General features: G+C 37.9%; 1 long non-coding RNA gene and 1 pseudogene across 2 annotated transcripts in view; both read left to right on the top strand.

The window, feature by feature from the left end:
* LOC129528148 (uncharacterized) overlaps positions 1 to 14,705 on the top strand; it is a 92,167-nt gene that overhangs the window by 61,812 nt on the left and 15,650 nt on the right. The window lies entirely within an intron of this gene.
* LOC115931210 (glycoprotein-N-acetylgalactosamine 3-beta-galactosyltransferase 1-like) lies at positions 3,075 to 4,165 on the top strand (annotated as a pseudogene).

The raw sequence follows: 14,705 nt of genomic DNA, 5'->3' as shown, positions 1-14,705 counted from the left end.
CTTCCCATTCTTTCCCGTCCCCAGTCCCTGGAAACCACCATTCTACTTTCTGTCTATGAATTTGACCACTAAAGGCACCTCATGTATGTGGAATCAATAACCGTTGTCCTTTCGTGGCTGGCTTATTTCACTTAGCATAATGTCCTCAAGGTTCATCCATGTTGTAGAATGTGTCAGAATTGTCTCCCTTTTTAAGATTTAATAATATTTAATTGTATGTATGCATCACATTTTGTTTATTCATTACCTGTCAGTGGACACTTGGGTTGTTCCCATCTTTTGGCTATTGTGAATAGTGCTGCTGTGAACATGGGTCTACAAATCTTTTTGCTTTCCTGCTTTTAATTATTTTGGGTATATACTCAGAAGTGGAATTGTTAGATCATGTGATAGTTCCATTTTTAATTTTTGAAGGAACCACCATACTGTCTTCCAAACGGCTGCACCATTTTGTATTTCCACCAAAGTGCACAAGAGTTTCAATTTCCCCATATCCTTGCTAACACTTATTATTTATTGTTTGGGTTTAAAAAAAAATAATAGCCATCCTAATGAGGGTGAAGTGGTATTTCATTGTGGTTTTGATTTGCATTTCTCTAATATTAGTGACAGTGAGCATTTTTCCACGTGCTTATTGGCTATAGGCATATCTTTCAAGAAATGTCTATTCAAATCCTTTGCCCATTTTTAATTGAGTTGTTTGGCTTTTTGTTGCTGGGTTGTAGGAGTTCTTTATATATTCTGAATATTAAACCTTTATCAGGTATATGATTTGCAAATATTTTCTCTCATTCTGTGGGTTGCCTTTTCATTCTGTTGATAGTGTCCTTTGATGACAAAGCTTTTAATTTTGATGTAGTCTAATTTGTTGATTTTTTTCTTCTGTTGTCTGTGCATTTGATGTCATAGCCAAGAAATCATTGCCAAATCCAGTGTCATGAAGCTTTTCCCTAGGCTTTTTTCTATGAGTTTTACAGTTTTAGGTCTTATGTTTGGGTCTTTGATCCATTTTGAGTTAACTTTTATATATGGTGTAAAGTAAGGGTCCAAATACATTTTTTTCCATGTGGCTATCCTGTTTTTCCAACATCATTCATTGAAAATACTATTGTCTTAGTCTGTTTCCTGCCGCTATAACACAATACTATAGACTGGGTAATTTATAAATAAACTTATTTGGCTCATGGTTCTTGAGGCCAGGAAGTCCAAGGGCATGATGCCAACATGTGGTGAGGATGATCTCATGGCAGAAGGGTGAAAGGCAGAAGCGAGCATCTGAGACAGAAGAGGAAATCAGGCCAAACTCATTGTTTTTATCAGGCACCCATGCCAGAAGATATCTAACTCACTCCTAATATAACAGTATTAATCAATTAATCAGAGCAGAGCCCTCGTGCTCCAATCACCTCTAAAAAGCCCACCTCTTAATACTGGTACAATGACAGTTAAATTTCAGCACAACTTTCAGTGGGAACATTCAAGTCATAGCAACTATTCTTTCCCTATTGAATGGTCTTGGCACTCTTGTGGAAAATCAGTTGACCATAAATGTATGGGATTATTTCTGGACTTTCAGTTCTATTCTACTGATCTATATGTCTGTCTGTATGCCAGTACCACACTGTTTTCATTACTGTAGCTTTGTAGTAAGTTTTGAAATCAGGAAGTGTGAAACCTCCAACTGTTCTTTTTGAAGATTGTTTTGGCTATTTTGGGGTCTCCTGAAATTCAATATGTATATTAGGATGATTTTTCTATTTCTGTAGAAAACATCATTGGGATTTTGACAGAGATTATATTGAATCTGTAGATTGCTTTGTGTAGTATTGGCATCTTAATAATATTAAGTTTTCTAATTCATGGAACATAAAATGTCTTTCCATTTACTGGTGTTTTCTTTAATTTCTCTCAGCAATGCTTTGTAGTTTTCAGTGTACCAGTCTTTTACCTCCTTGGTTATTCCTAAGTATTTTATTCTTTCTCATACTATTGTAAATAGAATTGTTTTTTGAAGGGCTTTTATGCAAACAATTTTATGGTTAAATTGCTGTGTGAGACTCCAGTAGTTAGAAATAGCAGTGGGTGAGAGTGACAGAGAGACAGGTATTCTAATTATTATTAGAGCTTATAAAAATGGACCGAGTCACCTCAAGAAGTAGTGAGCTTCCTGTCACTGAAGATGACCTCTCTTGGCTAGATGACCACCAAACCTGTTTAGAAGGAATTTAGACATAAAGTGAAGCACAGTGTAGGGGGAAAAGGAAGACGTGTGAAGCAGAATAGCATGTACTTCAGAATTCCTTCTGGCCCTGCGATGTACACTAAACCACAGCACAACAAGGAAATAGGAAATGAAGGAGCTTCCCTAGAAGTTATTTAGAAAGAGCCAATCTAAGTTGCGGTCAATGCAAATAATTGGGCACAAACTTAGAAACTGTACAGAGAATTTCTATAGAAATGAGGAAGCATGATGTAGAAATAACAAGTACAAAGAAAAGTATGACTGACGGTCCTAATGGAATCTAAAATGAGAGCAGGAAAGTTTTTTTCTACTGACAATCAGAAACCCACTTATTAAGATGTCTAAAAGATCTACATAAACAAACAACACCTCAGTCCTTCCTTGTCTCCTTCCTATTGCTCCTCTCTCTCTCTCTCTCTTTCTCATCTATTTGTCATCTATGTTTCTTTCCACACTGCTTACATGAGGAGCATGTTTTGAATGGTCTTGCCTCTCTAACTGCTTTAAACAGATAGACTTCTGTACGGGTGCATAAAGAGAGATTCCAGAATACACACAGGGTGAGAGACTCTGAGGGTAGAAAATGGAAGAAACATGAAGAAATAGGAAGAAAGAAGCATGTGAAGACACGCAGATTATATTTTATTTAAAACTCTGCCGCTGCTGCGGGAGACTGATCTGGGCGGCAGTTGGCGGCCTCGGCTAGCGGCCAGGAGCCACTTCTGCGGGTGCCCAGAGAAGCAAAGGTCGCCGGTCCCATGTCGTCGCCCTCTCTGCCCCCCAGGAGGGGCAAGAGGGAGCCACGGCCGATGTCAGAAATACACTTTCCGAGATGACCTCTAAATCCTGGCTGAATTTTTTAACCTTCCTCTATGGATCGGCAATAGGGTTTATTTTATTTTCTCAGCTACTTAGTATTTTGTTGGGAGAAGAGGATGACACCCAGACTAATGTTCTTCATAATGATCCTCATGCGAGGCATTCAGATGATAATGGACAGAATCATCTAGAAGGACAAATGAACTTCAATGCAGATTCTAGCCAACGTAAAGATGAGAACATAGACATCGCTGAAAACCTCTATTAGCAAGTTAAAATTCTTTGCTGGGTTATGACAGGCTCTCAAAACCTAGAGAAAAACGCCAAACATGTCAAAGCTACATGGGCCCAGCGTTGTCTAAAAGTATTTTTTATGAGTTCAGAAGAAAATAAAGACTTCCCTGCTGTGGGACTGAAAACCAAAGAAGGCAGAGATGAGCTATACTGGAAAACAATTAAACCTTTTCAGTATGTTCATGAACATCATTTAGAAGATGCTGATTGGTTTTTGAAAGCAGACGATGACACATATTTCATACTAGATAATTTGAGATGGCTTCTTTCAAAATATGATTCTAAAGAACCCATTTATTTTAGGAGAAGATTTAAGCCCTTTGTAAAACAGGGCTGTATGAGTGGAGGAGCAGGATATTTACTAAGCAAAGAAAGCCTTGAAAAGATTTCTTGATGCATTTAAAACAGACAAGTGTCACGTAGTTCCTCCACTGAAGACTTAGCACTGGGGAGATGCATGGAAATTATAAATGTAGAAGCAGGAGATTCCAGAGATCCCACTGGAAAAGAAACTTTTCATCCCTTTGTGCCAGAACACCATTTAATAAAGGTTATCAACCTAGAACCTTTTGGTACTGGAATTACAACTATTATCGTCCTGTAGAGGGTCCTGGTTGCTCTTCTGATCTTGCAGTTTCTTTTCACTATGTTGATTTTACAACTGTGTATGTGTTAGAATACCTCGTTTATCATCTTCATCCATATGGTTATTTATACAGATATCAAGCTACCTTACCTGAAAATATACTAAAGGAAATTAGTCAAGCAAACAAAAATGAAGGCACAAAAGTGAAGTTAGGAAACCCTTGAAAGAAAATCATGAATGAACAAAGGTAAAATGTCTAGCATTGCCCTGAAGAAGGACTTCTGCATTTCTGACATAGAGCACTGGAATCCCAGTGAGGAATTCTAAGTGAACATTCCATATAGAAATCTTTCACTTGAATGACTATAAACTGAAGCTTTAAATGAGCTGCGAAGTCTGTTAAAATGTGTTTTGATACAGTAATATAAAAATATATCTATATATATAAGAAGAACTTGTGTTTTTAAAATGGTGGCCAGGTAGAGGAACTAGAAAAGAGATTTTGTTGTCTATTTTTGACCATCTGTATTATTGTCACTGAGAAACCAAAACAGTTGAATTTGCTAAAACTACACTGCACCATATTAGTAATAAACAGATCTGCCTTAAAGAAAATTTTAGGGCTGGGTGCGGTGGCTCCCTCCTGTAATCCCAGCACTTTGGGAGGCCGAAGCGGGTGGATCACGAGGTCAGGAGATCGAGACCACCCTGGACAATATGGTGAAACCTCATCTCCACTAAAAATACAAAAATTAGCTGGGCATGGTGGCGCGCGCCTGTAGTCCCAGCTACTTGGCAGGCTGAGGCAGGAGAATTGCTTGAACTGGGGAGGCGGAGCTTGCAGTGAGCCGAGATCGCACCATTGCACTCCAGCCTGGGCGACAGAGTGAGACTCCATCTCAAAAAAAAAAAAAAAAAAAAAAAAAGAAAATTTTATAAAGAAATATTGTTGCTCAGTGTTGTTAATACAGCTCAAGAGTTGAGTTTATATTTGCAGGATGATATAAATGATCCAACCCCCCCAACACATATGGTTTTTGTCTAATGGAAATTTTGCTGTGATTATTTACGATTGGCAGTATTTCTTCCAGAAGAAGCTAAAATAAGACTGGCACTTATCCTGAAGTTCCTTAATAAAACTGCACTTTAAAATTATCATGGGCCTTGACTATATTATATATTTGATTCTAATTAGTAATCCTTTACGGAATCTCTGTTGTCTCTTTTCTAAATATGTTCAGCCACCCTTGAATACCGTTCTCCACTATTAATATTAATTTACTCAAAGTATTCACAGCATTCTGTAAACATGTATTTTATAATATTTGTTCCCAAATTTACCCATTGTTAATTATGGGTAACTAATAATAAATTTAATGCTATTTGAGGATGCTTTTCTTGTATCAGTGCCACTCTCAGGAATTACTAAGTGACATTTTAAATTGATTATTTTAAACTCTTTCTAACTACATAATTTGATTTCTTTCATTCTCATCCTGTTGAGAGATGAGAACGTGTTTGTGCCTTTCATAACTTGTTTAAAGCAGAGTTTTAAAATTCATTTATAGGATCTAAGGTGGCTATTAGTTACACTGGCAAGATTATTTTGAATGCAAGATTTTGACAAGAATTAATTAAAAACAATAGAAAATGCAGAGTGCTTAAATGTTATATATTGAAAGAGTAGATACTTAACTTATAAATAACAGTCTGAAGGTTGATGCTGACTTACTATTTTGGGATAATTGTCTTGCCAATGGATAATTCTAACAACGCAGAATACCTATTCAAGGCTGTCATCAAAAACATTCACAAATGTTTCATTCTATTTTTAGTGACTCTGTTTAAAGACTTTCTGAAAGGAAAGAAAATTTTTATTTTTATTATCTTTAGCAATACTGAGTGTGTCATAACAGAATATTTTACAGACTTTCTATGAGATTATTTTTAATGGCACAAAAGATTTACATTTCCCTTATGTTTATCATTACGCCAATTTCACATGGCTGTCATGCCACTGACTCTGCTGTTTAGCTAAATAATTTCTTTTTTGGGAGACAGAGTCTCACTCTGTCCCCCAGGCTGGAGTGCAGTGGCGCGATCTCGGCTCACTGCAACTTCTGCCTCCCAGGTTCAAGCGATTCTCCTGCCTCAGCCTCCCGAGTAGCTGGGATTACAGGCGTGTGCCACCACGCCCGGCCAATTTTTGTATTTTTAGTAGAGATGGGGTTTTGCCATGTTGGCCAGGCTGGTCTTGAACTCCTGACCTCAGGTGATCTACCCACCTCCGCCTCCCAAAGTGCTGGGATTACAGGTATGAGCCACAGCGCCTGGCTAGCTAAATAATTTCTATTTATTGTGCCAAAACATGTCAAAATCATGACTCTTTGAATGGTTTATTTGAGAGGATGTTCATTTCATTGGCTAACCATGGATTACTCTGTCCACATAGTGAAAACATGCACCAATTTTTACCTATTATCATGGTAGTATCATCTGCCAAAATTCCAAGGCATTCATTTTATTCTTTGAACAACTCTTTACCATAGTGTGGACATGAATTTTCATATGTGTTACTTGACTAGAAGTATAAATGGTTTACTATAAATATCCAAAAACCTTAAGATTTGCTCATAGGAAATGAATGTTGTCATGAATCCTGGGCTCTAGAGTCAGACTTGCTTGGGTTTAAATTCTTGCTCCAACACTTACTGTTTTTGTAACCTTGAGCAATTTTATTTAATCTCTCTGTGTCTCAATTTTCTCATCTGTAAATTAGGGATGATAATACTACCTACCTCACAGGATTTTTGTGAGGATTAAATAAATGTAAGGTTCTTAGAACACTGTCTGTCCCAGAATAGGGAGCAATAAATAGAAGATTGTATTATTATTCTATTACCTTGGAGTGTAACTATTGCATTTAAGTGAATAAAAAATTTGCTTTGACCAGATACTGAAGGAAATATTTCATACATTTCTTAATAAGTAATAGCTAGTATTTATCGAGTGCCTACTGTGTGCTAACTATTGTGCTTAGATAATCTGTGTATAATAGTGTTAATCCTCAAAATTTGGGTGTTATTCCCATGTTATAGAAAAGGAAACTGAGGCCCGGAGAATTAGAGTAACTTTGTCACTTTCACAAAGCTAGTAAGTAACAGAGGCAGGATTTATATTCAAACCCTGTGTGTTCATTTGAACTGTATCAGGCTTGGAGTTAGTCATTTAGCATTATTTCCATTTTTATTTATATGATATATGACATCTGATACATTGGCCAGTAATACCCAAATTAACCCAGCCAAATTATCATAGTGATTCTTAAACAGTGGTTAGCATACTTGCCTAGGATGTTGTTAAAATGATGATCTGCAGACCCCAGTCTCAGAAATTCTAACTTAAGTATGGGGCCCAAGAGTACATGCATTCTTACCAAATACCCTAGGACAGTGATTGTCAAAAGTGTGGTCCCAACAAACAGCATCAACATCACCTGGGAACCTGTTGGAAATGCAACCTCTCTCAGGGCCCCATCTCAGATCTACTAAATCAGATACTCTAGGAGCAGGGGCAGGGGCCAGCAGTTGTGTTTAAGCAAACTCTGCAGGTGTCTTTGTCATCCTAGTTTGAGAACCACTGCCAATACCTACATGATTTTGGTGCAAATAGTGTTTGAAACACACTGAAGATTACTGCCCCATTATTAAGACATTTTTCAAAAAGCATGTTTTAAATCAGTGTAGTCCAGGATCACATAATATTAAATATAAAATAAAGATAATTTAAAGGGTCATTGGATCATTCATTTTGGCCAAATTTGTAGCTTCTCCAAAGTGACTAATATCAGGGCCCACGATAAAATCTGTAATTCTCCAAGTTTAGTAATTTTATATTGAGGCAGGAAGGGTTCATTAAGTACTAATAAGTACAAAATTTATTAAAAGCATACATAAAATAAGTGTCATCAAAAAGGTCTACAATTGTTAGTAAAAAAAATTTAAATTGAAGTAGTAAATGCTATTTTATAACATACAGAGCACTTTTCTGCCAATTCATTCTGTTTTGTGTGACCTAATAAAGCAAAAACAAAAACAATTCTCCAAGTATTTCATAGAGCACATAAAACCAGATTTCATGATGATGATGTATTCACTATCTTTTAGATTAAGATCTTTGTTATTTAAATAAATTATTTCAGTATGGTTTTAAAACATAAGGCTTTTGATGTCTTATGTTCTCTAATGATGGTATGCTTATATTTTCTAGTGGAAAGTTCATAGATAAAGCCAATTTTTGTCGCAGTTTGTTTTCAAATATCATAAATTTCAGAGGAGTTTTTCTTACTGTAATGAGATATGAAAATAAACCACTGATCGGCTTTTAATATTATTTGAATATGGAATTGGATTTGAGCATTAAATTTGCTAACTGGTTATTTTCACAATTGTTTTCTTGAGTATTAATTTTTCACTTCTTTGAGACTGTCAAACCATAGTTATTAGCAGGCTGATGCACTATTGTACTTGAAAGAATCCCTTGATTGATTAAATTATATCTAGCATTTTATTCTCCATTTGTTTTCAGTTCATTAGACTATTATTCTTTGACAGTTTCTGCTTTGTATTTATTGCCCTTCTTTATTTGTTTTATTACTAATTCCCATTTTCTAGTTACTCTTAAATGCTGCCTTCAAAGGGTTAATTTGGCTGTTAATAGTGATTAAAATTTTTATTACTTAATTGATAATTTTAAACCTACGAACTGGGTTTCCCTATGAGATTGAAAGTAAAAGTCTAAGAATAATGCCTGCTGGCTCTCAAGATAGTTGCCCTACTTAAAAATCTAGAATTTTAAATTAATTCTGCATCTACAATTATTATTATTACTGGTTTTTTTTTCTTTTTTTGAGACGGAGTTTCGCTCTTGTTACCCAGGCGTGATCTTGGCTCACCGCAACCTCTGCCTCCTGGGTTCAAGCAATTCTCCTTCCTCAGCCTCCCGAGTAGCTGGGGTTACAGGTATGCACCACCACGCCCAGCTCATTTTGTAGTTTTAGTAGAGACGGGGTTTCACCATGTTGGTCAGGCTGGTCTTGAACTCCCAACCTCAGGTGATTCGCCTGCCTCAGCCTCCCAAAGTGCTGGGATTATAGGCGTGAGCCACCGCGCCTAGCCACATCTACAATTATTAAAGGAAGTAAAGTTATTTGGATTCTTCCACTCACCCTTTTCTCAAAAACAAAAAAAACCAAAACCCATTTGCTTTGTTTTTCTGCTTTATAGTAGGCCTGACAGAAACATACTGAAGCAATCTGGGAGACAACCTGTGATAGACCCTATGCTAAATGTTAATGTTACCTCTGTTGATTTAAAACCACGTGTTTAGGGGCTGGGCAGCAGTGGCTCACACCTGTAATCCCAGCACTTTGGGAGGCCGAGGCAGGCAGATCACGAGGTCAGGAGATCAAGAGCAACCTGGCTAACATGGTGAAACCCTGTCTCAACTAAAAATACAAAAAATTTAGCCAGGCGTGGTGGCGGACGCCTGGAGTCCCAGCTACTCAGGAGGCTGAGGCAGGAGAATGGTGTGAAGCCGGGTGGCAGAGCTTGCAGTGAGCTGAGATCGCGCCACTGCACTCCAGCCTGGGCGACAGAGTGAGACTCTGTCTCAAAACAAACAAACAAACAAACAAACCCAAAAAAACCCAAACACGTGTTTATATATAAGAGTTGAAATAAAAACTTTAACAAAGGGTGGAATAAGGAATTTTACAAATTCTCTTTAGAGAAACCAGCTCTAAAGTTTTAGGGTTGAATTGTGCTCTATTTCAATTCCCTTACCTCTCTAGTTTTCAGTTTATATTAGTTAAATTTTAATAACTTTGCAGGGCCCAGCAAATTAATAACCTACATGAAGTATTTTATCAGAGGGAAACTGATCTTACTGCTAAGCGCTGTGTTGTACTACATAGTGAATGTTTGTGTTTTGGAATCTAAAAATCATTTAAGGTAATGTTGTTATGAATGGTTTAAGAATGTCTGGTGACTTGCTTATTTTAAGTGATCACCATGAAGTCAGAAAAATGTATTTTTAAATGTTTCTTAAAGTGGCTTTTGAACATTTTTAAACAGTTGATTTAAATAATGCATAAGATAAATTACCATGTTCAAAGTTAAAAAAAAAAAAAAACTTGGGTGTGGCTTCGTTTGGTGGCTCACGCCTGTAATCCCAGCACTTTGGGAGGCCAAGGTGGGCAGATCACAAGGTCAGGAGATCGAGACCATCCTGGCTAACACGGTGAAACCCTGTCTCTACTAAAAATATAAAAAAATTAGCTGGGCGTGGTGGCGGGCACCTGTAGTCCCAGCTACTTGGGAGGCTGAGGCAGGAGAATGGCATGAACCCGGGTGGCGGAGCTTGCAGTGAGCCGAGATCGCACCACTACACTCCAGCCTGGGTGACAGAGTGAGACTCCGTCTCAAAAAAAAAAAAAAAGAGGCCAAGGTGAGAGGATCACTTGAGACCAGTAGTTGGAGACCAGCCTGAGCAACATAGCAAGACCTCATCTCTACAATTGTGCTTTAATTGTAATATGTATATATATGAAATGTGTAAAAGTCTGTAAAAGCCTGGAAGAACGTGCATCAGAAAGTCTATAGAGATAATCTCTTGGATATTCTTCAGAACTTTCTATATTTTTCAAATTCTCTATAATGAATTTATGTTCTTTTATACCTGTCAAAATAAAGCAAATTCAGGCTTACTAGCTTTAATAAACTAATACTAAGGGGGTACACAGAGCCTAGCATATCTATAACTAAGAAAGCAAGTCCTTGCTGTTTGATAACATCCTAAAAAAGAAAAAAGTATGTATTTTGCTAATTCTGACCTTTATAAATACTCTAGTAGGTTTTTTTTAAAAGACATAGGTATGTATTTTAATTTTTATTGATTTTTACCTAAAAATTGGAAGAATAGACAGTCTTAAGATCATTTCTTTCCTTCATTTTTCATGGTCAAAAAACCTAACTGATTTCTGGATGTATCATAAATTATCCAATGTCAAGGGCTTAGCATTAACACTGGTATGTCAGACATGTAATAGGCTATTAAAAATGTTTTAGATTAGAGGACCTTCCTTAGAGTATCTCAAGTTTTACAAAAAGGTTCCTTTTTTAGAGCTTCATATGGTGGCTCTGTCCTTGGGTTATTATGGAGCTCTTTGGGAAAGCCCTTGACTGCATCGGTTACTGGGCCCATTTTGTTGAAATTACCTAGAAGTTAGCTTGACATTTGTTCTGCCTAAGCTGTGACCCTTTTGCAAAAGGGCCAGGTCAGTGGAAGGGCACATTGGGTATTGCAATTTCAAGAGTTCAGACCAGGGTAATTTGGGGAGGCTTTCTTTGGTTTATTCTATTCTGAGGATTCTTGGGTGACTAAACACATCCTAGGGTCACCAATGATGTCTGGATTCATTTTGGACAACCACAGAGGACTCTGAAGCTCTTTCTTAGATTGTTCCTTGAAATAGAATTGATTGCCTCTGAAGAACTCATTCATCCATTTACTCATCTACCATATGCTAGTAAAATTGTAGTTACAAAGGCTACAGAGTTTCTGTCCCTAAGAAAGACATGCCCTAGTGGGAAGACAAGTGTCTTATTTATGATTGAGACATACTGGAGATATTATGGCAGGACAGGGGAAGAATCACTTCAATGAACAATTTCCTGGGCATTCCTCTAATTCCCTCTCTCCTGCGGGGTTATCCTGAATGCTTTGAAGAAACTGCATTCTTAGGGGTACCCAGAATGACCTATCCACAAAGTGGCGTCTTTCCACCTTTAAGGGGCATGCCAGGCCTTACACTGCACCACGATGGCTTCATGGGACAACATTGCCACCCACTGGTAATAAAGAGTCTCTGTGGACCTTCACCTGGGCCCTGAGTCAATCTGGAACTCTTTGGCCATGCAAGAACAAGTTAAAGGTCATTGATACAGCTGGCTGGCATTGAAACAAAATTAGTCTCATGTGACTTTTTTCAAATATATCAGGTGACACAAAGCATACATATAGAAAAATGGTAAGAGCACAAGCTCTGGGGCCTCACCTCTAGAGTCGGATTCTGGCACTGCCACTTACCTGCTAGCTATGTGACCTTAGGCAAGTTGCTTAACATCTCTATGTCCGTTCTTCACTTGCCAAATGGATAAGAATAGTGCCTCCCCCTTAGGGCTGTTCTGAGAGCTAAATGAATTAATTCATATGAAGTGCTTAAAGCAGTGCCTGGCCCAGAGTAAATATTCAAAGTGTGTTAATTAGTGGGGTGATTCCTCAAAGACCAAGAGGCAGAAATACCATTTGACCCAGCAATCCCATTACTAGGTATATACCCCAAGGAATAGAAATCATTCTATTATAAAGATACTTGCATGCATATCACAATAGCAGCACTATTCACTGTTAGCAAAAATATGGAATCAACCTAAATGCCCATCAGTGATAAATTGGATAGAGAAAATGTGATACATATGCACCATGGAATACTATGCAGCAATAAAAAAGAACGAGGTCATGTCCTTTGCAGGGACATGGATGGAGTGGGAAGCCATTATCCTCAGCAAACTAATGCAGGAACGGAAAAGCAAACACCACATGTTCTCACTGATAAGTGGGAACTGAATGATGAGAACACATGGACACATGGAGAGGAACAATACACACTGGAGCCTGTCAGAGGGGGTGGTGTGGGGAGAGGGGGAGCATCAGGAAGAAGAGCTAATAGATGCCGAGCTTAATATTTAGGTGATGGGATTATCTGTGCAGCAAACAACCATGGCACACGTTTACCTATGTAACAAACCTGCACATCCTACACATGTACCCTTGAACTTAAAATGAAAGTTAAAGAAAAAAAAAACAAAGTGTGCCTGTTGTTACTATTATCCAAATTACTACTTTGACATAGATAGGCACTTGTGTCTTCTTGCTCTTAAACGAGACCCTTTGCCTTGTGCAGCAGGCAGTAGTAATTTTGTGAGCAGAAACATTTTTACCATTTCTCATGTCTTCTCCAGTCCCTCAGGGTGTATTGCCTGAGATGATAAGAGTGTTTTAGAAAGTGTCAGTCATATGAGAAGAAGAGAGTTTCTTTCTAACATTTTAAAGGGAAAAATAGCTCCGAACTTTCCACATGTACCAGTTGAGGGAACAAACATGCAAAGTGACCTTCATACCGTGGGAGTGGAAAAGAAGAGATTTCATTCTGTGGGGAGGAAGTCTTGCAACAATATTATCTCAAGGGTAAATATCTGACTGCAATCAGATCTTTCTTCCTATCCAAATTCGTGATGCAACACATGTTGTGTTTCTTTGAATGTTAGCATCTCTGTGCTCTTGCGGGGGTAGGTTTTCTGAGCTGTGAATGGCATTTCATGTTGAGCGTCTCTCCCGCATGAAGAGGACCTGGGGAATGGAATTTCCTGTTTTAAGGAGTGTTTCTGTGTTGAAATTCAGTAAAGATGCCTCTTAGAATGCACTTTTATAGAATGCATCTTTATTTTAATAATATTAATTCTTAAAAATATCTTAATCTTTATGTATGGGGCCTTTAGGATGGAGGCAATATACACATTTACTGATTAATTTAGTATACATGTTCTGCTCAGATGGGCTTTCTCACCCACTGGGGTTTTGTGGAAACTTTTCTGATGTTAAAATATTATGTCAAGAAATACTTTGGTAATTAGGCAGTGATATGGTCTGGCTCTGTGTTCCCACCCAAATCTCATCTTGAATTGTAAACCGAATTGTAATCCCTACATGTTGGCGGAGGGACCTCGTGGGAGGTGATTAGATCATGGGGGTGGTTCCCCCATGCTGCTGTTCTCATAATAGTGAGTTCTTATGAGATCTGATGGTTTTTTTTAAAATTTAATTTAATTTTATTATTATTATACTTTAAGTTTTAGGGTACATGTGCACAACATGCAGGTTTGTTACATATGTATACATGTGCCATGTTGGTGTGCTGCACCCACTAACTCGTCATTTAGCATTAGGTATATCTCCTGATGCTATCCCTCCCCACAACAGTCCCCGGTGTGTAATGTTCCCCTTCCTGTGTCCATGTGATCTCATTGTTCAATTCCCACCTATGAGTGAGAACATGCGGTGTTTGGTTTTTTGTCCTTTCGATAGTTTGCTGAGAATGATGGTTTCCAGCTTCATCCATGTCCCTACAAAGGACATGAACTCATCATTTTTTATGGCTGCATAGTATTCCATGGTGTATATGTGCCACATTTTCTTAATCCAGTCTGTCATTGTTGGACCTTTGGGTTGGTTCCAAGTCTTTGCTATTGTGAATAGTGCCACAATAAACATACATGTGCATGTGTCTTTATAGCAGCATGATTTATAGTCCTTTGGGTATATACCCAGTAATGGGATGCCTGGGTCAAATGGTATTTCTAGTTCTAGATCCCTGAGGAATCGCCACACTGACTTCCACAATGGTTGAACTAGTTTATGGTCCCACCAACAGTGTAAAAGTGTTCCTGTTTCTCCACATCCTCTCCAGCACCTGTTGTGTTTTTTTAATGATTGCCGTTCTAACTGGTGTGAGACAGTATCTCATTGTGGTTTTGATTTGCATTTCTCTGATGGCCAGTGATGATGAGCATTTTTTCATGTGCTTTTTGGCTGCATAAATGTCTTCTTTTGAGAAGTGTCTGTTCATATCCTTTGCCCACTTTT

This window comes from Gorilla gorilla, chromosome 19 (assembly GCF_029281585.2).
Source record: "Gorilla gorilla gorilla isolate KB3781 chromosome 19, NHGRI_mGorGor1-v2.1_pri, whole genome shotgun sequence".
In the NCBI taxonomy this organism is placed as follows: domain Eukaryota; kingdom Metazoa; phylum Chordata; class Mammalia; order Primates; family Hominidae; genus Gorilla; species Gorilla gorilla.
This window is presented reverse-complemented; position numbering and strand designations above follow the sequence as displayed.